Source organism: Canis lupus, chromosome 30, assembly GCF_003254725.2.
Source record: "Canis lupus dingo isolate Sandy chromosome 30, ASM325472v2, whole genome shotgun sequence".
NCBI lineage: Eukaryota > Metazoa > Chordata > Mammalia > Carnivora > Canidae > Canis > Canis lupus.
The window spans coordinates 36,761,456-36,788,289 of record NC_064272.1 but is presented as its reverse complement, the minus strand read 5'-3'; the positions used below and the strand labels follow the sequence as shown (position 1 = coordinate 36,788,289).

The following is a 26,834-nucleotide window of genomic DNA, read 5'->3' as shown; positions in this document are numbered from 1 at the left end:
AGAGAATCTAAAGGACCAAAAGGAAATGCTTCAAATAAAAAAACAGAGTAACAGAAAAGAATAATGCCTTCAATGAGCTCATCGGTAGTAGTCTTGACATGGCTGAGAAAGAATTAGTCAGTCTTAAGATAGGTCCCAAACTGAAATGAAGAAGAATGAAAAAAAAAAAAAAAAGAACATATAAAAATTGTGGGACAAAATAAAAAAGTGTGATATGTATCTAACTGAAATACCAGAAGGAGAACAAAGAGACAATGGAGCAGAAAAAATATCTGAAGTAATAATGGCTGAGAACTTTCCAAAATTAATGATAAATACCAAACCATGTATCTCTAGGAGACTCAGAGAACACCAAATAAGATAAATATTCAAAAAATTCATACCTAAACATATCATATTCAGACTGCTGAAAACCAAAGACAAAGAGAAATTCTCGAAAGAAATCTGTGCGGGGAAAAATCATCTTCCTTGTAGAGGAACAGTTAAGATTATAATGAACTTCTTGTCAAAAAGACACATAGGGAAGAAGAGAGTGAAATGAAATCCTTGGTATTGAAAGAAAAAACCACCACCAACCTTGAATTCTGTATCTATATTTTTTATATATCTAATTTTCTATTCAAAAACTATCCTTCAGAAGTGAAGGAGAAATAAAGACTTTCTCACACAAACAAAAACTGATGGAATTTGCCACTGGTTGGTCTATCATGAAAGAGATGTTAAAAGAAGTTCTTCAAATGGAAGAAAAATTAAATAGGTCAAAAACGTGGATCTACATTAAAAAGAAGTGTCAGAGAAGGAATAAATGAATGTGAGATAAAATCTTTTTTTCATATTCTTAACAATCTAAAAGGTAACTGTTTAAAGTAGTAATATGGGTAAGTGAAACGAATGATGGCAATACAGAGGAATGGGAAGGAGGAATTGGAAATACTGTTATAAAGTACATACACTAGAGGAAACAGTCATAGTGTTATTTGAAGATGAACTTAGGTTTGTTAAAAATGTATTTGTAAAATCTAGGGCAACCGCCAAAAACTTTTTAAAAGAAGTATAATTGACACTAAGAGGAAATGAAATAGAATCATGTAAAATACTCAAAACCATAAAAGGCAGAAAAAAAGGGAGGGAAAAAAAACAATAAAAATTCAATGAATAGAAGAAAACAGTTACAAACACAGTAGCTATTAATCTGACTACATCAATAATCAGTTTAAATGTTAATAAACACACCTTTTAAAAATGACAGAGATGGCTAGATTGGATTAAAAAAATAAGAAAACTATATGTTGCCTGTAAGAAACCTATCTATCATCTATCTATCTATCTATCTATCTATCTATCTATCTATCTATCTACCTATCTATCTATTGGAGTTCAATTTGCCAACATATAGCATAACACCCAGTGCTCACCCCGCCAAGTGCCCCCCTCAGTGCCCATCACCCAGTCACCCCAAACCCCTGCCCACCTCCCTTTCCACTAACCCTTGTTCGTTTCTCAGAGTTAGGTGTCTCATGTTTTGTCACCCTCACTTATATTTTCACTCATTTTCTCTCCTTTCCCTTTATTTCCTTTCATTAATTTTTATATTCCCCAAATGAATGAGACCATATGTTTGTCCTCCTCTGACTGACTCATTTCACTTGGCATAATACCCTCCAGTTCCATCCACGTCAAAGCAAATGGTGGGTATTTGTCATTTCTAATGGCTGAGGAATATTCCATTGTATACAGAGACCACATCTTCTTTATCCATTCATCTTTCGATGGACACTGAGGCTCCTTCCACAGTTTGGCTATTGTGGACATTGCTGCTATAAACAATGGAAGAAACCCATTTATTTATTTATAAGATTTTATTTATTTATTCATGAGATACACAGAGAGAGAGGCAGACACAGGAAGAGGGAGGGTAAGCAGGCTCCATGCAGAGAGCCCAATGCGGGACTTGATCCCAGGACTCTGGAACCATGCCCTGAGCCAAAGGCAGACACTCAACTGCTGAGCCACCCAGCCATCCCTAAACCCATTTAAAAGTAAAGAGATGACCACAACACATCCATTAGTATGGCTACTATCAAATAAAAACAACAAAAACAACAGAAAATAATAAGTGTTGGCAAGTACATAGAGAAAATGGAACCCTTCTGCACTGCCAGTGGGAATGTAAAGTGGTAAAATGGTATAGCCACAATGAAAAATAGTATGGCAGTTCCTCAAAAAAAATTAAAAATAGAATTCCTAAGATCTAGCAATTCCACTAGCTATAAATCCAAAAGAATTGTATGCCCATGTTCATAGTAGCATTATTCACAATAACTAAAATGTGGAAGCAACCCAAGTATCCATTGATGGATGAAAAGATAAGCAAAATGTGATATATACATACCAAAGAATACTGTTTAGCTATTTTTTTAATTTTTATTTATTTATGAGAGAGAGAGAGAGAGAGAGAGAGAGGCAGAGACACAGGCAGAGGGAGAAGCAGGCTCCATGCACTGGGAGCCCGACGTGGGACTCGATACCGGGTCTCCAGGATTGCGCCCTGGGCCAAAGGCAGGCGCTAAACCGCTGCGCCACCCAGGGATCCCACTGTTTAGCTTTAAAAAAAGCAGGAAATTCTTACATATGGTATAACATGAATGAACCTTGAGGACATTATACCAAGTAAAATAAACTAGTCACAAAAAGACACTATATTAAAGTTACAGTTTTGCAAGATTAAAAGAGTTCTGGAGATGGACTGTAGTAATGGGTGTACTATATTAATGCACTTAATGCCAATGAACTTAAAAATGGTTAAGAAAGTAAATGTTATATGTATCTTATTGTAATTAAAAATTGGAAAAATAATATCAGCAAAAGAAGATAAGATAGAGAAGAAATAAAGGACAAGGATAGGTAGAACAAAAAACCATGGGCTGGGGCAATTCCAGTATATAATATTAAAAGGACAAAGGGGCTGTGAACAGGAAGTTGATTACAAATTCTCTTCTTAGGCCCTGTCCAAGGAGGCTCAGCTGAGTTAGAAAGATCTTTTTGTTAGAGATTAGAACAATAAATGCAAAATGTTGAGTAGGAGGATTCCTTTATATATACATTTTTTAAAAAAGATCTTTATGGGTTAGTGGTTGTAGTTTAAATATTCCTTGATTAGAAGTCTACATGACTAAAAGTTAAAATGAATTCAGTAAAAAGAAAAAGTACAGGGATGAAGAAGGACACACAATGCCAACACTAATCACAGTAAAAAACTGGAATAGCTAGCTATATTAATTTTAGACAAAGCAGACTTCAGAATAAGGAATATTATTAGGGATAAAGGGGACATTACATAATGAAAAAGTTGTCAATTCTTTAAGACAATATAATAATCCTACATACAAATGCACCCCAAAAAGAGTGCCAAAGTAGATAAGGCAAAAATTGATAGAACTGCAAGGAGAAATAGGTAAATTCAGCATCATAATTGAGAGTTTAATCACCCTTCTGTCAGTAAACTGTAGATCAAGCAGGAAGAAAATTAGTAAGAATATAATGTCCTGAATAGCATTATCAATCACTCACCTTGATCTAACTGCCATTTAAAAAATATTCAGCCAACAACAGCACAATGTGTGTTGTTCAAACTTACATGGGAATTCCCTGAGACATCTGTGACACGAAACACATCTTAATAGACTTAAAAGGATAAAAATCATTTAAAAAAAGTATGTTCTCTGACCACAATGGAGTTAATATAGAAATAAGTAACAGAAATACAGATGGAAAACCCCCAAATATTTAAAAATAAATACACATATAAATAATCCATGGGTCAAAGGAGAGGCACACAGGAAATTAGAAAATATTTTGAATTGAATGAAAATGAAAACACAGCTTATTAAGCTTTGTGGTATACAACAAAGATAGTGTTTAGAGAAAAACTTATGGCATTAATGCATACATAAAAAAAAGAGAAAAGCCTAAAATCTATAACCTAAGTTTCTACCTTAGGAAACTACAAAAAGAAGGGCAAATGAAACCTAAATCAAGAAGAAAAAATGAAATAATAAAAATTAGAGCAGCAACCAATGAAAATGAAAACAGGAAAACAACAGAAAAAACAAGACTAAAAGTTGCTTACTTGAAAATATCAGTAAACTGATAAACTCTAGCCCGGCACCAAGAAAAAAAGAGCCACAAATTACCAATATCAGGTATGAAATGGGGCCATCACTCTGGTTCTCGCAGGCATGAAAAGGATAAGAGGATATTACACATTTCAATAACTTTGATAAAACAGACATATTCCTTAAAAAAACACGCTATTAAAACTTACACAGGAAGTAGATAACTTCAACAGCTCTATGACTATTAAAGAAATGAAGCCTATAATTAAAAATTTTCTTTTTTTAAGGATTTATTTATTTTTGAGAGAGGAAGAGCGAGCTGTGAGAGGGAGAGAGTGCCTCAAGCTGGCTCTGTGCTGAGTGCAGAGCCCGACGCAGGGCTTGATCTCACACTCCGAGATCATGACTTGAGCTAAAACCAAGAGCTATTTACCTAACTTACTGTGCCACTCAGAGGCCCCAATTTAAAGCTTTCTATAAAGAAAGCACCAGGCCCAGGTGGTTTCACTGGTAAATTCTGCCAAACAGGTAAAGGACAAATAATACTAATTCTCCATAATTTCTTTGAGAAGGTAGAAACAGAAAGAATACTTTCTAAGTCATCCTATAAAGAAAGCATTATCCTAATACCAAAACCAGACAGACATTACCAGAAAGTTACAAAACATATCTCATAAACACAGATGCAAAAATCCTTAAGAAAGTATTAGGAAATGACTGAATAAATAAAGAAGGGGAAGAGAGACAAATCCCCTGCACAGAAAAATTTAAAATAGTTTATGTGGATACTCTGTCTATAAGAAAGTGGCATGTAACTCCCTGCTTTGTAAGTATGGGCTGTGTACAGTGACTTCTTCCAAAGTGCATGATAATAGAAAAGTAAAAAAGAAGTCACTTCACAGTAGAGACACCTGCAAAGTACTACTCTTAGCCAGGTGCTCAGGGTCAACACACACACACTGGTCAGTCATGTGGGCAGGATACCTTGATATGATGTGATGAGAATGGAAATTTACCTGTTTGGTCCTCCTCCCCCAAAACAGTATCTCTGGTATAATCATGAGAAAAATGTCAGACAATTCTTTTTTTTTTTTAGATTTTATTTATTTAATCATAGAGACACAGCTAGAGAGAGAGAGGCAGAGACACAGGCAGAGGGAGAAGCAGGCACCATGCAGGGAGCCTGATGTGGGACTCGATCCCGGGTCTCCAGGATCACGCCCTGGGCTGCGGGTGGCGCTCAACCGCTGCGCCACCAGGGCTGCCCTCAGACAATTCTTAATAAAAGGACATTCTACAGCATTCTGACCAATGCTTCTTCAAACAGTTAAGGTCATCAAATACAAGGAAAGTCTGAGGAACTGTCACAGCTAAGAGGAGTCTTGAGAAAGGCAGTCTACTGCTGGCAGTAAAATAGTAGGTCTGAAGAGCATAATGGTTTAAAATAACTGATATGCAAGAAAGGGGGAGGAAGTAGACTAGAAAAACCTAGTAGGATCTTGGAGGAGTCTGAGGCCCAACTGAAGTTGATGCTTATGAATTTAGTAACAGTCTTTTAGGGTTGTGAGAGAATAGCATCCTCCAAAATGAAATAATTCAAAACCAGCAGCACAGCTGCTAAACAGCTAGGAGTCTGGTTAGGGGCCCAATGCAATGTCAACATAGACTCATAAAAATTCTTTACCAAGGCTACGTATTTTGAGTATTCAAATAATTTCAAAGCAAGAGAATAAAAGTTGCACGTGATGACCCCACAGAGTTTAGAGCTCTTCCTCTGAGGAATTAAATCCCAAAGGTAGAGAAGAACTAATCCGATATCAGAGGAACGCACTCTACTGGAGAGTTTCAGTAGGTGTGTGTTCTGATAAGCAGTCCTTGCAGTGAACTCCTGGTTTAAATAAATGACTTATATAAACAATTGAAGGAAGTTATAAAATAAAATGAACACAAAATACTCCTCCCATTCTTGTGTGCAGGAGAGATGTTTCAATTTTAAGGAAGTCATCTGACATTTTCCTGACATCAAAAGCACTCATTAAAAAAGGTGTGCCAGATGCTAATGACGCACCTACCACAGCAGTGAGCCCAGAAAAGATAGCCTTCTCTCCTTTCATCCTAAATCAAAATGCTGCCTCCTCAATAAGACTATAATACCCCAGAAAAAAGGAAAGACAAAATGTGTAAAGATATTTTTGCTCATTACCCACCAATAAAAAGAGAAAACTGACTTTGTTGCAAAGTGCTTAATGATTTACATTAACTCTAATCAGTTTTCCAAGATATAGTTGAGAGATAAAAATCATTAGCATTTTTTAAGATTCAGATTCAGAAGCCCAAATTCTAGCAGTTTTTATTTCCCGACAGAATTCGTTAGTACTTAAACCGGATCTTTAAAGTTTGACAAGAAATATCAACTACTTAAATTTGTAAAGGAGTGTAAACTTAAGAGGAATCCTAAAAATTAGGAGAAATTTGTCATCGTGCTAGAATCCAAGCTAAAATGTCTCTCACATTCTTTTTATCTTTTGAGGTCTACAATGCTCAGAGATACACTGTAGACAAGGAAACTCTCCGCAAGTGATTCTGGTGGTAAACAGAGGTTGCTTTTTAAAGTATGTATGCATATGAGGACAATATTATAGTAGTTCTGATATAGCAATAGCAGGTAAATGCTAATACTATAGGAAAACATAACTCAAAATGCTTATCAAATTATACTATACTTATTAATTTCTGGTGATCTCTTACGTATGCATCAAATGGGAGATGTTTTCAACACCAACAAGACTATAACCTAAAATGAATAATACACTGATCCAGCATTGAAGCTACAGGAAATAAAATCTATAAGCAGCCAGACTGTCAGTGATGTCTTTAGACCCGAATGACATTCTGCCAAATATGACATTACTGTATAATTTAATCATCTCGTAAATATAGCTACTGATTACAATATTCAGACATACCATCTTCCTTCTGGTGTTCTAGCACTGCATAATGTATTCTTTCTTTATACAAAATAACAGCATCAAATTAAAATTCAAGCTTTCTCTCTGATAATGTCTAAATCCATCTTTCTGTCCAGAAAGGTTATTTGCAGAACCTCTATTTAATTGCTTAAAATCAAAATTTATAATTGAGGCAACTAAGTTATTACCTGGACCTCACAAGTTCTAGCCTCAAAATTCATGAATTTTGTCAAAGATGGAATGCTAAACATTAAACGAATCATACTTTAATTATATTTCTACTTCTCCAAGGTCCCTAAAAACAGAGCAGTCATTACAACACAACTCAACAGTAATAGGGACAAACTTTTCTCAATGTAAGTAGACTAAGATCATAACCTTGGACTTATACAGAGAATCTCTCTGAATGTATTCAGCGTGAAACTTAAGTCTTCTCTCTCTTAAGTATCAAAAAAAAATACAAATCTTGTCCTCTCTTCCTTTGTAGGAACATCTATCTGACATATACTAAATATTTACCATGTATGAGCCATTGAGGGATAAAAAGAGTTCTCTTTCCACTGTCAATACCTAGTTGAGGTCTTTTTCTTTTAAGATTTTATTTATTTATTCATGAGAGACAGGGAAAGAGAGAGAGAGAGAGAGAGAGAGAGAGGCAGAGACATAGGCAGAGGGAGAAGCAGGCTCCATGCAGGGAGCCAGATGTGGGACTCGATCCCAGGTCTCCAGGATCACGCCCTGTGCTGAACGGAGATGCTCAACTGCTGAGCCACCCAGGTGTCCCACAGTTGAGAGTCTTAATCATATAATCTGATGTGGCACAGAATTCTTCTAATCAGTATCACAGATTTTGTGTTTTCCTCTCTTACATTCACTCAACACACCTCCAATAGAATCATCCTTGTATACTACTTGTATACAGAGTGCTACTTATTTCTTCATGTACCCCAAAACTGCTGGGGTGTTTTAGCTACTCATCCAATCCCACCCAGCCTTTTGACCTATTAAACAATCTGGTTTAGATATACCTCTAGATGTGTATTCTTGTATTCCTACTTTTTTTTACACTGGTAAACTAGGCTACTTGCTATTCTTTAAATGCACTTTGAGCCTGCTTACTTATAAATCTGAAATGTCATCCTTTTTCATCTTTGTGTAACCTGACCAATCTCAATCCTACTCAGCCTTCTATGCTCAGCTCAAATGTCATATTCTTCAAGAAGTCATCCTTGTCTGTCAAACCTAACAGCAATCATTTCTTCCCATTCAGGATTACAGCAGCACTCTGCCATTTAGCACAGCTTTTGCAACTCTTTAGATTCACAATCCAAAATCTTTCCCCTGGTACTATGCACAGCTTTTCAGATTCAATAAATTGTCAATAATTGGAACAACTGTAGAATATACTGTCCAAGGCCAGATAACTTTGAGAGGGAAAAGAAAGCACTTTTGGTAATTATGCTGGAACAACAGACATAAACTGGGACTGTCTCAGGCACACTAGATGCATGGTCACCCTTGCATAATGGTACACTTGACCAAACTTGTCAATAAGTATGACCATAGTAGACTGAAAGGACTGCATTTGAAATTAAGAGAATGTAAATGGTCTTGTCTTGAAAACATTAAACTTGCTAATAAAGTGGTACAGTAAATTCTGAAACTGGAAACATAGAATACTGGTCCTGACTTCAATGCTAACTAGTGATGTGATATAAGGCAAGTCACTTAACTGAGTGTCCAACTCAGCTAAACTAGACACTCAGATCTCTAAGATCTATCCTAACCAGACTCTGTGATTTTATATTCTCTCTTCTGCTGGCCTATATGTTAGGGATCTCTGCTAGATAACTAGGAATCCCTATTTCCACAGTACACATACTCAATAAAATACTTGCTGGTTTAACGAATTTGCTTTAATATATTAATAAACTATACCTGACTGCCATAGCACTTATATGACATGATTCATCTTCCAGGAGAAATAATGCTGTAATAGATGATACTATATTTTTTCCTCCCATGGCACTGTTTTCAAGAAATAAAAACTCAAAAAGTTTTCAACTATCTCGAACAAAGTAAAAATTACTATATGTACAGAGCTGATTGCAATATTCCAAATTTAATTTCTGAATTTTAAATAAAAATTTAAATTTATTTGGCTTTTCAAATATCTAAAATACATTGTTTGTCCTTCCTTCCCCATCTTCATACATTTCCAATCACATCCCTCAGATATAAGCACAATTAACAGATTGTTGTGTAGATCTGTAAAACTTTGCTATACATACAAGCATATATACATCTATGGTAGACTCTTGAACAATACAGGTTGGAAATGCATGGTTCACTTATATGTGGGTTTGTTTTCAATAAATATATTAGAAATTTGCAACAATTTAAAAAGATTCACGGATGAACTTCACAGTCTAGAAAGAGCCAAAAAATTAAGAAAAATGTGTGTCATAAATACATAACATATATATAAATACTAGTAAATTTTGTCATTACTACCATAAAATATACACTAATTTAAAATACACAAAGTTAAAATTTTCAGTTGAGAGAATGTAAAAAAATGTAAAGATAGTATTACACTGTAATTGCATAAAATTAGTTGTCCTGCATACTGTACTACTGTAATAATTCTGTAGCCACCTCTTGTTGCCACTGTGGTGAGAGAAGGTGTTAGAAGTATCCACTTACAATGCTTTGTGAAGCTAATCATCCCTGTATGATACCAATCATCTCTGCATAAGTAGTTCATCTCTCCAGCAAATTGTGTAAAAGGTAATCTCATGGTTCTCATGATTAGTAAAGTTTTTAAATTTTATTTATTTATTCATGAGAGAGAGAGAGAGAGAGAGAGAGAGAGAGAGAGAGGCAGAGAGAGAAGCAGGGTCCACGCAGGAAGCCCGACGCAGGACTCGATCCTGGGACTCCAGGGTCATGCCATGGCAGGCGCTAAACCGCTGTGCCACCCGGGTGTCTGTCCCATGATTAGTACAGTTTTTGAGGAGTCAGAGTTATAGGCAGACTTTTGACTGCACAGGGGTTGATGCCCCTGGCCTCTGTTCACAGGTATCACTATCGTTCATGTATCACAGGTATCGTTCAAGGATCAACAGTGTAGCCTTCTGCCTTATCTTTTCCACAAATGAAATGAGACTACATATACTTTTCTGCAACTTGCTTTAACAATATAACTCAGATATTTTCCCACATCTACTGTATTTTCCTTATTTCTTAACAGCTACTTAGTGTTCCATTGTATTCATGTTATTTAATCAGCCCCCTTATTAACTGCATTGACTGCACTGTCTCCAGATTTATCCCAGTCTAATATAAATATCTTTAAATACTTGGTAGTTATACATGCAAGATAAATTATTATAAACAGGGTTGTTTGATGAAAGGGTATATGAAATCTAAATTCTTAAACTGCATTTCCAGACAATTTACCCTGCTATCAAGAACACAGATAACACAAGTTTCCTCATACTCCAGTCTGATAATAGAGTAGGTAGAAAAAGAAAAAAAAAGTAAACCTGTATCAGCATGTCCATAAAATACTGTTCAGTGAGTTCACAGAATATGACTTCACTTCTGCAAATAAAAAGGTTATACATGATGTGTATCTATGCATGTGTGAGTATATAAAATACACACACAGAGGCTTCTTCTAAGGCTTGGGTTTCAACTGACATATCCCATTAGAAAGGCCCTCTCTATCTATTTAAAGTAACTCAATATACCCTCAATAATTCTTTATCAGGGAATTCTTTTCATTTCCTTTAGGCATAAAATCTATAATTATTTTATTTATTATTTGCTCAATGTCCATCTTACAGTACATAGATGCTGTGAGGGTAAAGAATCATGCCTGTTTGTTGGCTATTTCATCTCCACCACTTAGCACAATGAATATACAACGTGATATAGCATATGGAATTTTGCTCAATACTGAATGAATAAAAACACAGACAATGTTTTGTTAACAAAGGCTATCTCTAGAAAGTGAGATTAAGGGAAGGGTTAAAAGGTACATTTACTTTTATTTTAGTCAATTATACATTCTTATTTTTGACAATAAGCATGTGTTATGCTTATTAAAACTATTTTGTGCAAGTTTAGTTTTAAGCAAACCATTTCAGATGCCTTGCAATCTGGTCACATAAGATTTTTGTCTTGTTTTGTAAATCCAAATGATCTAGCTAAATATTAAATGGATTACTGTTGTCCTCTTGAAAAAATTCTCAAAAAACTTGCTTCATGAAGTTAACCTTTTATCTTCATTTTTGATTTAGTATTGGCTAGTAAAATCCCAATCGGTAGCTTTGCCTTTGTACATTCTTTCAAATTACTATTACCTTAGAGTTTCAGAGTACTTAACAATTTACAAATTGCTTTTCATATACAGTTGACTCTTGAACAACATGGGTTTGAACTGCGCAGGTCCACTTACAAAATTTGATAGATATAGTACTGTATTTTCTCTTCCTTATTATTTTAAATTTCTGTACTTACTTTATTTAAGAATATAGTCCAAAATACATATATAAATATGTGTTTACCTTACTGTAAAGGCTTCTAGCCAACAGTAGGTTATTACTAGTTAAGTTTTGGGGGAACCAAATTATATACAGATTTTTTTTATTGTGTAGGAAGGTCAGTGCCCTTAACCCTCATGTTGCTCAAGGGTCAACTTTATTATTCTACTTGTGCCTCAGAGGTGTGCTGTGCAAAGATTACTGTTTACACTTATGGATAAGGAAAATGATGCTTTGAGAGATTAACTACCTCATCTACAGTGGGGTTCAGATCTGTAGTATGAGGTCTGTTTCATTACACACATTTTGGCAGGTTAACTGGCAATGCCTCAATCTTTCTGCAAACAATGTATCTATTTAAGTACCTAGACAGAAAAAATGTTCTGAAATTCCTCTTATATTTAATGCATATATTTCTAAAACAGCTGCATTTAATAGCATATTTGAGTGATAAGGAAATCATATAATCTAAATCCTTCATTTTACAGAAAATAAAAATCAGAGAATTTCAATACCTGAACCAATCACTCAGCAAGTTAATGCAGATGAAAATTAGAACCCAAGCACTGATATTAGGTGCATATTCAATCATAGAAAGTTTCTAGTCATGGAATTCATGGTTAAGATGTCACATTTTATCATAGTTGTCTTGAGTTAAAACTTTTCTTAAAGTTATAATTACTGCTACAAAAAAGCAAAATAACTGATTAGAATTTATTCTTTAATTAAAATCAACACAAATAAAATAAAAGTCAACACCAACTATCATACATCCTAGTGCTTCAGATTTAAAATATTCCACTAATGACTAATGATTTCCTGCTATCTAGCCAACTTTTAATCATGCCAGGTCATTAGTCACTTATTCCAGAATTTCTATTATTCAATATTTACTTTAGATACTATATGGAATTTTTTGGAAATATTTCTGTCAAAGAAAAAAAAGTAAAGCTCAATATGTATCCTTATCTACCATGGCCATAATATCCTAGAAGTCATTTGATGAGTTGGTAAAGTATGAATTTCCTTTACTAAAAACAAGTTCATGTTACTCCCTTTTCACCAACCCATCTTTCCTACTGGAACTAAAAAACTGCCAAAGTATCAGACTTGATATGAATGAATGTACAAAGAAAAAAAAATCTTGTGTTTTTAAATTCAAATCTTACAAGGTAATTCTGGAATCTATTTTTAAATTCAAGTGACAGGAAGAAAGGCTAATAAAAAGTTAATGGACAAAACACATTGTACTTAATTCTTATTACTCTACACTGTAGTAATTTATAATGCCAATACTTGAAAAAATCATTCAGTAGACAATTCTAAGAGAAAGTATTTTAGCACAAAGTGACAGATTTTAATTTTACTGGCAGCAGATAAAAATACTGTTGCAATCAATTATTTTAAAAACTACAAGATTCTCTACAATCAAGAGCTTCTGTTCCTAGAAATGCAGGAAAAGTAAATACTAAAAATACCATTTTAAATATTTTAAGAAAATTATGTTTGACACTGAACTCCCACAGAGTAGATTAACAATTACAAGGGACTGAAGGGTGAGGGAAATATGAAGATATTGGTCAAAGAGTAAAAACTTCCACTTACAAAGGAATATGACCTGGGGATGTAATGTACAGCACGGTGGCTCCAATAAATAATACTGTACTGTGTATCTAAAAGTTGTAGGAGGGGATCCCTGGGTGGCGCAGCGGTTTAGCGCCTGCCTTTGGTCCAGAGCGCCATCCTAGAGACCCGGGATCGAATCCCACGTCGGGCTCCCGGTGCATGGAGCCTGCTTCTCCCTCTGCCTGTGTCTCTGCCTCTCTCTCTCTCTCTCTCTCTCTCTGTGTGACTATCATAAATAAATAAAAATTAAAAAAAATTTTAAAAAAAGTTGTAGGAGAGTTGAACTCACCATGTTCTTACCATAACAATAACAAAATGGTGATTATTTTAGGTAAAGAATATGTTAACTAACCTTACTGTGGTAAACACTTTGCAATATGTACACCTTAAACTTACACAATGTTAAATGTTGATTATATCTCAATAAAGCTGGAGGGAAAAAAAGAAAGTATGCTAGAAACATATTCATTCTCAAATTCTACTTCCCAATTAGAAATTCTGCTTCTTAGTGTTATTGCTTACATAAGACACTGTTTCTAGTGTCTTATATATTTTAACTGTAATTATGAAATTTCATTTTATGTTCAAAGGTGATGACTTAAAAAACTATGCCATCCAAATTACATCACAGGCCAACTGTGGGTGCTCTGAAGTACCTTCTTGCAAGCAAACACTAGCCAGCAGGCTGACAGCCAGTATTACAGACAGTATCTAGTAGGATTCATCAAATTCCCTCTATAGAAATAAGACTTGGTCTCAAAGATGCTCAAATATTTATTTTTAAACCAGATACATGAAGATAAACATCATCACAAGAAATTTCTTTCCACTTTTTTTTTTTTAAGATTTTATTTATTTGAGAGAGAATGTGTGAGTGCTCACCCATGAGCGGAGGAGAGGGGCAAAGAGGGAAGGAGAAGAACAAGCAAGCCCCACGCCGAGTGTAGAACCTGATGCAGGGCTCAATCACAGGACCCGGACATCATGACTGGGCCAAAACCAAGAGTTGGAGGCTTAACCAACTGAGCCTCCCAGGAGCCCCTCTTTTCACTTCCAATAACGTACTCCACTATGTTTCTAGTACTTAAGTGTCTCTCAGATGTCAGCCACAAAGATGTGCTAGCAAACTCTGTGGTTTATAGTTCTGTTAACAGCTCCTCCTTGGAATCAGTCACCATCGCACATTTCCTAATCATTCACACACCAAGTCTGACTTTTTTCTCTATCCTTATAATTATCACTCTCCTGTCCTCCTTCTGCCTTTTCCCACCTACCCCCACTTTTTTCCATTTAGTAACTTTTACCTGAGACAGACTTCCACTGATCAGAAATAACTTAGAATCACAAACTGTCAGAGCTGAAAGATGCCTATCATTTACACCAGCGTTCGGCAAACTTCTTCTGTATAGGCCCAGAGTAAGTGTTTCCGGCTTGGTAGGTCATAGGGTCTTGTCTCAACTATTCAGCTCTGCCATTATAGTATAAGAACAACTACAGACCAGGCACAATCATTAAACAAGTGTGGCTGTGTCTCAATAAAACTTTATTTACAAAACCAGGAGGTTGGTTGGACTTGGCCTGAGCGCCACTGTTTGTCAACCTCAATTTTGTCCATCTTCCTTTGAATATCTCTTTTTTTAAAAAAGATTTTATTTATTTATTTATGAGAGAGAGAGAGAGAGAGAGAGGCAGAGACACAGGCAGAGGGAGAAGCAGGCTCCATGCTGGGAGCCCTATATGGGACTCGATCCCTGGACTCCAGGATCGCGCCCTGGGCCAAAGGCAGGCACCAAACTGCTGAGCCTCCCAGGGATCCCCTCCCCTTTTTTTATTTTTTTATTTTTATTTTTCATTTATTTTTTAAAAATTTATTTATTTATTTATGATAGTCACACAGAGAGAGAGAGAGAGGCAGAGACACAGGCAGAGGGAGAAGCAGGCTCCATGCACCGGGAGCCCAACGTGGGATTCAATCCCGGGTCTCCAGGATCGCGCCCTGGGCCAAAGGCAGGCGCTAAACCACTGCGCCACCCAGGGATCCCCTTTTTTTAATAAATTTATTTTTTATTGGTGTTCAATTTGCCAACATACAGAATAACACCCAGTGCTCATCCCAGCAAGTGCCCCCCTCAGTGCCCACCACCCAGTCACCTCCACCCCCCGCCCTTCTCCCCTTCCACCACCCCTAGTTCATTTCCCAGAGTTAGGAGTCTTCCACGTTTTGTCTCCTTTTCTGATATTTCCTACTCATTTCTTCTCTACATCAATGTTTCCCAAATTGTGCTCTTTAAGATCTTAATGGGTCTACTTAAAAAGAAGTCAAAAGTTCCATGGTCAAACAGCTCTGTGAATGCTATATACACATATTCTGTTTTCCTCTTGGAGATTCACAATATTAATGAATGCAAAGATAAGGGGGCCAAAGCAGGCCCATTTCTAGCCTTCCTCTTGCAGGCTGCTCAAGTCTCCAGGACTTTTCCTACAAAATCAGGGGTAGCAGTGAAGTCTACTGGAAATTGCTCCGTTTACTTCCTGCAATACAACCCAACACTTATGAAAGGAAGTATTTGTAATTCTTCCATCTATAATGTTTTGGGCAGGAAGTCCTCAAAATTATGTGGTGTATTTTCTAAATTTCAGCACTGAAAGGTAGCTTTAGTATTAGGTTAAGAAAAAAACTTTACTGATTATAGAAGGAATGTATGGTTATTTTAGAAAATTGAAAAAATATCAGTATCCAAAGATAACTGCTGTTAACGTTTTAGTATGAGAATGTCTACGTGTGTGTACATAATTTTTTAAACTAAATTCAGATTGTTTGGTATATATATTTTTGTATTTTACTTCTCTACTTGACATTTCACCCTGAGATTTTCCTGATGTCATTAAAGAGTGTTCAAAGAGGTGTTTTTTTTAAATGGCCAAAAAACTTGTCCATCACAATATTGTACTATAGTTATTTTTACTTCTTCTATCTATTTTGGGACGAGTAGGTCCTTTCCTATTCTTTCTCTCTTCATCCCTATCTTTTTCTTTTTATATTACAAATGCTGATATAAATAGTCTTTGTCCATATCTTTGATTTCTTCCTTAGGAAAAAATCCTAAAAGAACAATTAATGGGTTGAGTCAGTAATTTTTAACATATAACTGTCAAAATGGTTTCAGTAAATAATGTAACAATTTATATTTTCACTGAGTGAAAGGCACAACCCTAATCATACTCTAATCAAACATTATAAAGTAATGTTCATTACAAGATATAAAATCTTCATTAGGCAAAAGTAACATCCCACTGACTTAATCTTATATCTTTGTGAAGTGGAACATTTGTCATATTTAGAAATTATCTTTAGTCTGTTATGAACTGTATGCTTAATCATATCCATTTTGTGTACTCTTCTATATTCAGAATATTAAATTTCTTCCCAACTTGTCTCTCTTTTTTTTAAAGATTTATTTATTTATTCATGAGAGACACACATACAGAGAGGTAGAGACATAGGCAGAAGGAAAAGCAGGCTCCATGCAAGGAGAGTGACACGGGACTCGATCCCGGGACTCCAGGATCATGCCCTGGGCTGAAGGCAAGCACTTAACTGCTGAGCCACCTAGGCATCCCCAACTTGTCTCTTTAATTAAGGTATTTCTCATACTTTATATATAGGAAAATTAAATTTTTATACTCTAAAATACCAAATTTCCATCTGTATTATCTCTTACTTCTTTTATATGTAAAAGCAAGTGTCAAGACTCTTCTATCATCTTTCAACATTTTTATGGATTCAATTAAAATTTTAACTATTTTATTTTGACACAAGGTAAATACAAAATTTAATTCTTTACAAATCACCAACGTCTATGTATCATGGTAGGAACCTTTCAATCCATACTGATTTGTAATTTCATTTATAAAGAGCTATTTCTACTATATAAGTTTCTTTTCCCAGCTTCTTATAGGCCATCATACTTTTTAAATGATATGCATATGAATGGGATTAAAGGGAAGTTTTTTTTTTTAATCAGCAGGATAGAAGAGGTTCTATTAGAAATAATTTAAATACCTGGAATCAGTAAGAAGGAAAAAACAGTAAGGGAATAAATGCTATTTTTAAGTAGATAAAATAAGAGGTTGAAATGTAAGTCCATAGAAAACTGTGGTGGTTTAAGGCAGAAATAAGAATGAATTTTTTGATCATTAAGAAAAAAAAAACCACATGGCAAAAAATTTATCCAAAGATTACAGCAAGGGTGTCCATGCAGATCTTCAAGACAATATGTAGGGATTAACTCTAGCTAAGACAACTGTTATAGAGGCAGAGAAATAAGACTAGATAATATATGATCCTCTTATTATTCCATTTACTAAGAGAGATTTATGGAGTTTTAATTTACAATAGTTTGAAAGATTACCACATAAAAATTGAGGACACAATATTCTCTACATACAAAAAATAAAATACTTAAGATGTTTTAATTTGTAGCAAGCTTGGTTAAAACTCTTAAAATCTATCAAAACCAAAGCCTGTTGTTTTCCTCTTTAATCTCTTTCCTGACCTTCTGACATGAACTGCTCTGATTCTAGGCATTTTTATCTAGTTTTCTATTATAACCTAAACTCAATACATCTTAAACTGATACTTTACGTCCTGAACAAACCAGTGCTATAACCTTCTTTTTTAAACTTACTGACATAAAGTTGTTCCTAATATTCCCTTACATCCTCTTAAAGGCTATAGGATTTGTAATGATGTCCTCCCTTTCATTCTTGATTTTTCAAAATCACCAGATTTGTTTTTTTTCTTGATCAGTATGGTTAAACATATTCCAATTAAATTGATCTTTTCAAAGAACCAACTCTTGGTTTCATTTATTTTGTTTTCCATTTCATTTATCAGTCTTATAATTTTCTTCTTCTGAATGCTTTAGATCTAATTTCCTCCTCTTTATTTAGCTTTTAAAAGTTTCATTCCACAGATGCCTGGGTGGTGTGGTGGGTCAGTTAAACAGAAACTGCTTAGGATTCTCTCCCTCTCTCCCTGCACCCCTCCCATTCATGCTTGCTTTCTAGAATAAATCTAAAATGATGATGATGATGATGATGATAATAATAATAATAATAATAATAATAATAATAATAATAAAGTTTCCTTCAAAACACTACTTTAACTGCATTCCACAAATTTTGGTAAGTTCTATTTTCATTTTCATTCAGTTCCAAATAGCTTCTAATTTCCTGTGACTTGTTCTTTGACACATGGATTATTTAGAAGGCTGTTTAAGTCTCAAATATTTGAGGATTTTCCAGTATCTGTTATTGAGTTTTAGTTTAATGTCATTGAAGTCCAAGAATATACTTGGATTATTTAAATACTATTAAATGTTTTGAGACTTGTTTTAAGGCCTAAACGATTTACATATAATGCAATAACTGATATAGATTTAAATCTACTATCTTGCTAGTTGTTTTTTATTTGTCCCATTTGTTCTTTATCCTTTTTTCTCTTTTCCTTACTTCTTTTAGATTGAGTAATTTTTAAGACTCCACTGTATTTCCACTATTCACTTATTAGCCAGATCTCTTTTACTTTTTAGTAGTTCCCCTAAATTTTATGATATGCATTTTAAAATGATTACAGCTTACTTCATATAATATTATGATCTGATATGTGATATAAGGATCTTACAACAGTTTATTTTCAATTCTGCTGTAATTTTTTTGTTAAAAAGTTTTTGTTAAAACTGTCACTGTTCTGTCATGCTTTAATTTTGTTATAAACTATTTTTCTATTGTTTTATGTTATAAACTTTTTCAATTCTGTAATTTTTTGTTAAAAAAAGTTTTTGTGGGATCCCTGGGTGGCGCAGCGGTTTGGCGCCTGCCTTTGGCCCAGGGCGCGATCCTGGAGACCCGGAATCGAATCCCACATCGGGCTCCCGGTGCATGGAGCCTGCTTCTCCCTCTCTCTCTCTCTGTGACTATCATAAATAAATAAAAATTGAAAAAAAATATATTTTAAAAAAAAGTTTTTGTTAAAAACTTCACTCTGGGGGTGCCTATGTGGCTCAGTTGGTTAAATGTCTACCTTTGGCTCAGGTGACAATCTTAGGGTCCTGGGATCGAGCCCCTGCTTCTCCCTTTCCCTCTGCCCCTCCCTCTGCTGTGCTCTCTCTGGCTTGCTCTCTCTCAAATTAATAAATGAAATCTTTTTTAAAAAAAGATTTATTTATTCATGAGAGACACAGAAAGAGAGAGAGAGGCAGAGACACAGGCAGAGGGAGAAGCAGGCTCCATGCAGGGAGCCCGACATGGGACATGATCCCAGGTCTCCAGAATCAGGCCCTGGGTCAAAGGCGGTGCTAAACTGTGGAGCCACCCAGGCTGCCCCAAATGAAATCTTTTCTAAAAACACTTCACTGTTGGGACACCTGGGTGGCTCAGTGGTTGAGCATCTGCCTTTGGCTCAGGGCGTGATCCCAGAGTCCCACATCAGGCTCCCCTTGGGGAGTCTGCTTCTCCTTCTGCCTGTGTCTCTGCCTCTCTCTCTCATATGAATAAATAAAATCTTAAAAAAAAGACTTAATTGTTTTGTCATATATTTTAATTGTATATGCTATGAACTATTTTTCTTTAGACCAGAGATCAGCAAACAAGGACATCCACTTCTTTTTTGCAAATAGAATTTTCCTGAGTCAAGGTTGCTTGATTTATACAGCTGATTTCACACTGAAAGGGCAGAGTTAAGTAGTTGAGACAGATACCAGCCCACAAAATATTTACTGTCTAACCTTTTGCTGAAAAGATTGGTGCTCTCCTGTTTAGATAGTAAATTATCTCTTAAAGAAAGAAAGAAGTTTTTATTTACTTTTTTGTTTTTAAACCATTCTGGCCTGCTTTCTTTGTGAAGACCCTGCAAGTTTCTGTCAGGTATCATACTACTTCTACCTAAAGATTTAACATTTAACATTTCTTGTAGCACAGGTCTGCTGACAATGAATTTTATCCGCTGCTGTTCTGAGAAGTTCTCTATTTCACTTTCATTTTTGAAAGATATTTTTGCTGGGTATATTATTTGGATTGACTTTTTTTTCCTTTTAGGACTTTAAAAGTGCTGCTCCACAGGGGGTGCCTGGGTGGCTCAGTCAGTTAAGTGTGTGCCTTCAGCTCAGCTTATGACCCCAATGATCCTGGGATTGAGCCCTACAAGGGGCTTTCTGTTCAGTGGGGAGCCTGCTTCTCCCTCTCCCTCTGCAGGCTACTCTGCCTACTTATTCTCTGTGTGTGTGTGTCAAATAAATAAGTAAAATCTTAAAAAAAAAAGTGCTCCACTGTCTTTAGGCTTGCATCATTTCTGGTAAAATGTCTGCTGTAATTTTTATCTTTGTTCCTCTGTGTCTTTTTTTTTTTTTTTAATGAGCACTGTATTTCTTATTTTTTTTTAAGATTTTATTTATTTATTCATGAGAGACACAGAGCACCAGAGAGAGAGAGGCAGAGACACAGGATGAGGGAGAAGCAGGCCCCATGCAGGGAGCTAGATATGGAACTCAATCCTGGGTCTCCAGGATCACAACCTGGGCTGAAGGTGGTGCTAAACTGCTGAGCCACCTGGGCTACCCCTGTATTTATTTTCTGTGTACAATACAGATTCCCTTCTACATCAGGTAAAGAAAATATATCCCTATTTTATACCTATAACCCTAAACTGCAATCAATTAATAAAGGTGCTGTCCTATTAGCAATTAGCCTTTATCAACACAGTTACTCCCCACAGGATCTCTCTGGTTAGCTCTACTTAGGTCCTCCTACTTTGGCCCTTGCCTCACAATCACAGTTGAAACCAAGGATTTCAGGGAAAGCACAGAAGCATTATGAGCCAGGCAGCCCTAAGAATAAATGAACTAATGTTCCTCTGGGACAATAGAAGGCTGAGTTCAAACAGTGAATGCACAGTATATTCAGGTCATGTGTCTTTTCAAAGATTTCATTGAAAGTCCTTACAGAGCAATATCCAGACTTTGGATCCAGCTGCCAAGGAGACTCTGTTATGCTGTGGGTACCGGCTTACGGCATGGCAGTGGTTCTGGCCCCCCACTCTTCTGTCCTAAGATGGGGGTAGGGGACAATCTCCCATCTTTGGGTTCCATAATGCTCACATGGTCAGGCAGGGGCTTCTGAGGTCCAATCTTACCACTTGGATCCCAGGGAAGCATGATCTTCATTTTGATGCTCAGCACACCCTGTCTGAGCAGCAATAAGGTGCACAGCACTATCAACATAGTAGTTAACGGGGTCTCTACTGTGAATCATCAGGCCAATCACAAACTTCATGGATTAAGCCCTCTGTCCTTGGAGTTTCCCAGGCACCATGACCTCATAGCCTTTGGCCCCACTCTCCATGATGAACCACAGCACATCACAGCAGGCCCTCTAGATAGCAAGGCTCCCTAGGAGTTTGTCACATAGACTCTGCCTGGGCAATAGCATGCAGACCTCTTGTGGCCACTTTTTCAGCATAAAACTCTACACTGCCCTCAGGGAAGCCAAACCTCTTCTGAACCACAGTGGTCAACTCCCAGATCACCTGGCCCTTCTCACCAAGAATATTTTGCATCCTGATGGCCAAATTAATGATTTCAGTCTTGGTTGGTGTAACTTGGAACTCAACTCCATAGCCATCTTCAGCTTGCTCCTGAGTCAGAAACTCATTCAGTCCAGCTCTGAAGATGCCATCAGCAACAAACTTCCTCTTCTTAGAAATCTACACCACCATCCTGCCATGCACACCATCGAAAGGAAAAAGTTCTCTGTGTCTTGTTAAAACCTTCTGGCTGCCTTCAAGACTTCTTCATTATGTTTGGTTTTCAGTAATTTAACTATGATGTGTATAGTGTTTTCTCTTATTACTATTTACTACTACTACTACTACTACTACTAGTCTACTTGGGGCTGTCTGAGGTCCTTCTTTGATCTTAGTATGATCTTGTTCATTTTTTTAATTTTAAAATTTTGGCCATTATATATTCAAATATTTCCTTTGTTTTTGTTCTGTTCTTGAGACTCCAATTTACTTATGTTATACCATTTTATATTTTCCCATCTTAGATATTCTGTTCACCTTTTTCTTTTATTTCAGTTTAAATAATTTATATTGAACTATCTTCAAGTTGGTTGTTTCCTTAACTATGTTGAATCTACTGATCACCCTGAGTAAATGCTGTATCTCTGATATCATTTTTTTATAGTTTCCTTTTCTCTGGTTATATAACCCTTTCATTCTCTGGAAAAATGTATCTTCAACCTCTTTATGGTTTACATCTTTCTGCCAAAATTCCTCCTCTGTTTCATTCAAGTTATCTACCATTTCCCCTAAATCTTTTAAAATAATAATAATTAAAGTCCCTATCTGATAGTTCCAATAACTGGGTCTCCATAATTTGGTTCTGCTGATTGCTTTATTCCTCAACAATGGGCCAGTTTTCCCTTGCTCTGTTTACGTCCAATAATTTTTGACTGAATGATACACATGATGTACAGAATAGCAGAGACTGAGATCATTATTATTTATACTTGGAACATGACATGTCAATTCTATCAAACCATTAATGTGAGGAGATTAAGTCAGTTTAGATAGGAATTGAATTTGGCATAGATTGTACTGTTATTTTAGTGACTTTTAGCACACCACAGGCTTAAAATTCTAATGATGGACTACCATTATCTTGTGTTTAAATGAGACATAAAGAGCTGGAGTGTTTTTTTCAATTTATCTTTTTCCCTCTCAGCTTTCAACCATTTTTGCATAGAGGTGATAGATTCCCTAACCACAGGAATCTCTCTATATTCTTGACTTTCCTCCAGCCATACAAAGCTTTTGTGTGTTACCTGGTGGTAGGGCAAGTAGGATTTTCAGTTGTTTCTAATTAGGCTCAGTATTATGTAGGACTGGTTCCTCCCCCCAGGAGCAAAGAGGTTTTGCCTCTAATCTCTTCCCACAGAAATTTATGAAATAAATAAAAAAATTTAAAAATTTAAAAGTTTTTTAAAAAAGAAATTTATGAAATAAGGCTTTCTGCACGTTCCTCATTGGTTTGAGGCTTAAACGAGTCTTAAAGTAAAAATGAGAGGGGCTTCGCACTTATTTCGCAAGTGCCATAATTACCGCTTTCACCTCTTCACCACCAAAATGACTTTTCTCAAGTCTCTGCCTTGCCCTCAATTTTCACAGTGAAAATCCTGCGGAATTCCAGGGAGATGTATTTGCAAGCATGTATGAACTCCCCTTTCATCTGGGGCCCCCAAGTATTCCAAATTAGTTCATGCTGAGTCTTTAACAATCAATTAAAACTTTGGCTGATTTCTTCTTACCCACTTTTATGACAACCATTTCTTTCTCTCATGTTCTGCATAAGGTCAAAGAATTAATGATCCATTCTCTGGGGGCAAAGAGGTGTTCAATTCTTTAGAATTTAGGTTACCTGGCTGCTTTGCAAGCTGAATTCTCTGATGAGCTCAGAGAAATTATAATTTTCTAGGTCATCCAGCTTTTTATTGAAGGTTAAGAGTGAGATGTTCTGTGCCCACTCTTTACATGCTGAGTAGAAGTTCCCTTCCACTTCGATTCACCTTCCTTTTCTATTTTGTAAAAGCATCACCACTATTCCAGTCACTCAGAGAAAATCTTGGAAGTATGTCTGACTTCTCTATAACAATGTTTAATAGTCAATCAGTCAATATAGTCTGCATAGATCAATCACTAATACCTTTATTAGAATCCTTTCTATTTTTCTGGTATAACTACTTATCTCACAATGGTCTCTTATAACAATAGTCCTTCAACTAGCTGCCTCTGCCAATCTGCCACCTTCTTCTTTTTTGTGTGGAATAGTTATATCTTTATTTTGTTTTTTTAAAATTTTTTTTTTATTTTATTTACTTATGATAGTCACAGAGAGAGAGAGAGAGAGGCAGAGACACAGGCAGAGGGAGAAGCAGGCTCCATGCACCGGGAGCCTGATGTGGGATTCGATCCCGGCTCTCCAGGATCGTGCCCTGGGCCAAAGGCAGGCGCCAAACCACTGCGCCACCCAGGGATCCTTTATTTTGTTTTTTATTGTTTGGCTTTTTAATTCTTAATTTTAATTCTGGTTAGTTAATATACAGTGCTATATTAATTTTAAATGAACTTTTTTTTAAAAAAGATTTTATTTATTTATTCATGAGAGACACAGAGAGTGAGAGAGGCAGAGACACAGGCAGGGAGAGAAACAGGCTCCATGTAGGGAGCCCGATCCTGGGACTCCAGGATCATGCCCTGGGCTGAAGGCAGGGGCTTAACTGCTGAGCCACCCAGGTGTCCCTCAAATGGACTTTTTAAAATAAAGATTTTATTTATTTGAGAGACAGTGAGGGTGTATACAAACAGAGGGAGGGGCAGAAGGAGAGGGAGAAGGAATCTCAAGCAGACCTCGCAGAACCCAATGCGGGGCTTGATCTCATGACCCTGAGATTATGACCTGAGCTGAAACAGAGCTGGATGCTTAACTGAGCCACCCAGGTGCCCTCAAATGGACTTTTTCTAATTAAAGCTGACTTTATCATCAGACTACCTTACTACAGTACTGTGTTTGACTGTTTACAATCAAGGCCATGATCAATCTGATCCCATTACACCTTCACAGGCCAACTTCGTAAAGGAACAAAGGTTCTGTTCTATTTCCATACTGACCCAAGCCCTCTTCTTAACATCTGGAAATTTTAAAATTCAAGGTCTATTACAAATGGGACATTTTCTATGAAATAACTTCCCTGATCACACAGAGAGAATTCCTCTCTTCCAAATTGTATGTTGCTTTATATGCATTATAAAAGTAACACTTATTATGGACTGGTATTAAGTTGTAAACATCTCTTGCATCTTTATGATATGATAAACTCCAGAAAGAGACAGATCTTATAAATTATTATGTTCTCTTTTAGCTTTCCCACATATTTATTTTGAAATTAAAACAGCAAAATTAATAACTATTCTATTTATAATCCATACATTCTTAATTCATCCTGACAAGGTTCTAAAAACTTTTGCCAGCCCCAAAATATTGTGTTTTTGAAATGTCTCAAAAAGGAAAAAACACACATTGCAACTATAATTATTATGCCATTCAAACATTTTCAGAGGAAAACCCAATTAGGATTAGTTTAGAGACCTCCTAGAAGAGCCAACCCATTTGTACTATTAGAGTTAAATCTATAATGGTAATCCCAAACACATATACTGAAATTCCTTTATTTAGGTCCATGTAAATCACCCCAAGAGATCCACAAATTTTACCAAGGAAAATCACTGTCATTAATAAAAAGAAACAAGCCTATCTACCTCAGTGCCTGATTTGGCAATCATACTCAGGCCTTTTGCCAAGATGGAACAGCGACAAGTTTCTATAAATCCTTTTCAATAAATAGGGAAAGGTATAACCACACACATAGAAAAAAGATCAGTTCTAATATTTTTTCCTTTTTCTAATAGTACTCTCAAATACATTTTCAAGAAAGAGCATATAAGAATCTTGTATGTTATTTTAGTGAAAAGCCAGAGTAGGCACCATCTTTGCCAATTAGCTCCCACAGCTAGGCTATACAGCTGGCACCACAATGGAATCTCAACTTAATTTGACTCACACACCAGATTACATGTCTAAAGAAATATCTTTTTCATGTATTCTTGAGAAACACTGTATTAGTCTGCAGGGCTACCATAACAGAATACCATAGACTAGGGGGAGCTTAAACAGCAGACGTTTATTCTCTCATAGTTCTGGAAGCTGCTGCACAAAATGAAATATGCTCTTCTTGCTAAAACAAACAAATAATATATCCCATGGGTATCCTTATCAATTTGACATCGATTATTCAACAATTCAACTTCTAGTAATTTAGTATGAGAAAATAATCATATAAAGAAGTTCAGCATAGCACTGCTCATAGTGGTAAAAGATAGGAAAGAATTTAAATGTTAACCAATGGAGAATCATTTACACAAAAGAAAAGTGCATATATGCTGTTCATCAATGGAAAATGTTGATAGAGATCTATATAATTATTGACATGAGATGTTCACTCACAGGATGTTGTTCCAAGAAAATGTGTTATGAAACCATATACACATTTGTGCATGATCATATGCAGTACTGGAAGGCAGGATCTGGAGCATGTGCCATCACTAATTTATTGCCCCTCAACTCCAAGTCCATCCTTTTTGGCTTGCTCTGCAAAAATGAAGCTTGGCCCTTTATCTATCTTTTCTTTGCAGAGGACATATATTTTAAATTTTATCAGCTCATGAGCAGCTTCTCCCAGTACCCCAACCCCCCTGGTGGTTTTGTAGCAGAATGCCTTCAAGGAAACACCTTGTAACCGGTTGCCTACACACCAGACTCCGGGTTTGAGAGGTTTCAACAGCACAGCAACTTTTCTGTTGCCCATTAAAACATGGCCATAGCCTCTCCAAGACAGTCTGGATTTCAGTCCTGAGGAGCTAAACACTCTTAGACCTATAGCTTGTGGCTGCACTTTAT

General features: G+C 36.1%; 1 protein-coding gene and 1 pseudogene across 6 annotated transcripts in view; both read right to left on the bottom strand.

The window, feature by feature from the left end:
- The window catches only part of NEO1 (neogenin 1), a 235,935-nt gene that overhangs the window by 78,102 nt on the left and 130,999 nt on the right, over positions 1–26,834 (bottom strand). The window lies entirely within an intron of this gene.
- On the bottom strand, positions 16,702–22,033 carry LOC118352927 (40S ribosomal protein S3-like; annotated as a pseudogene).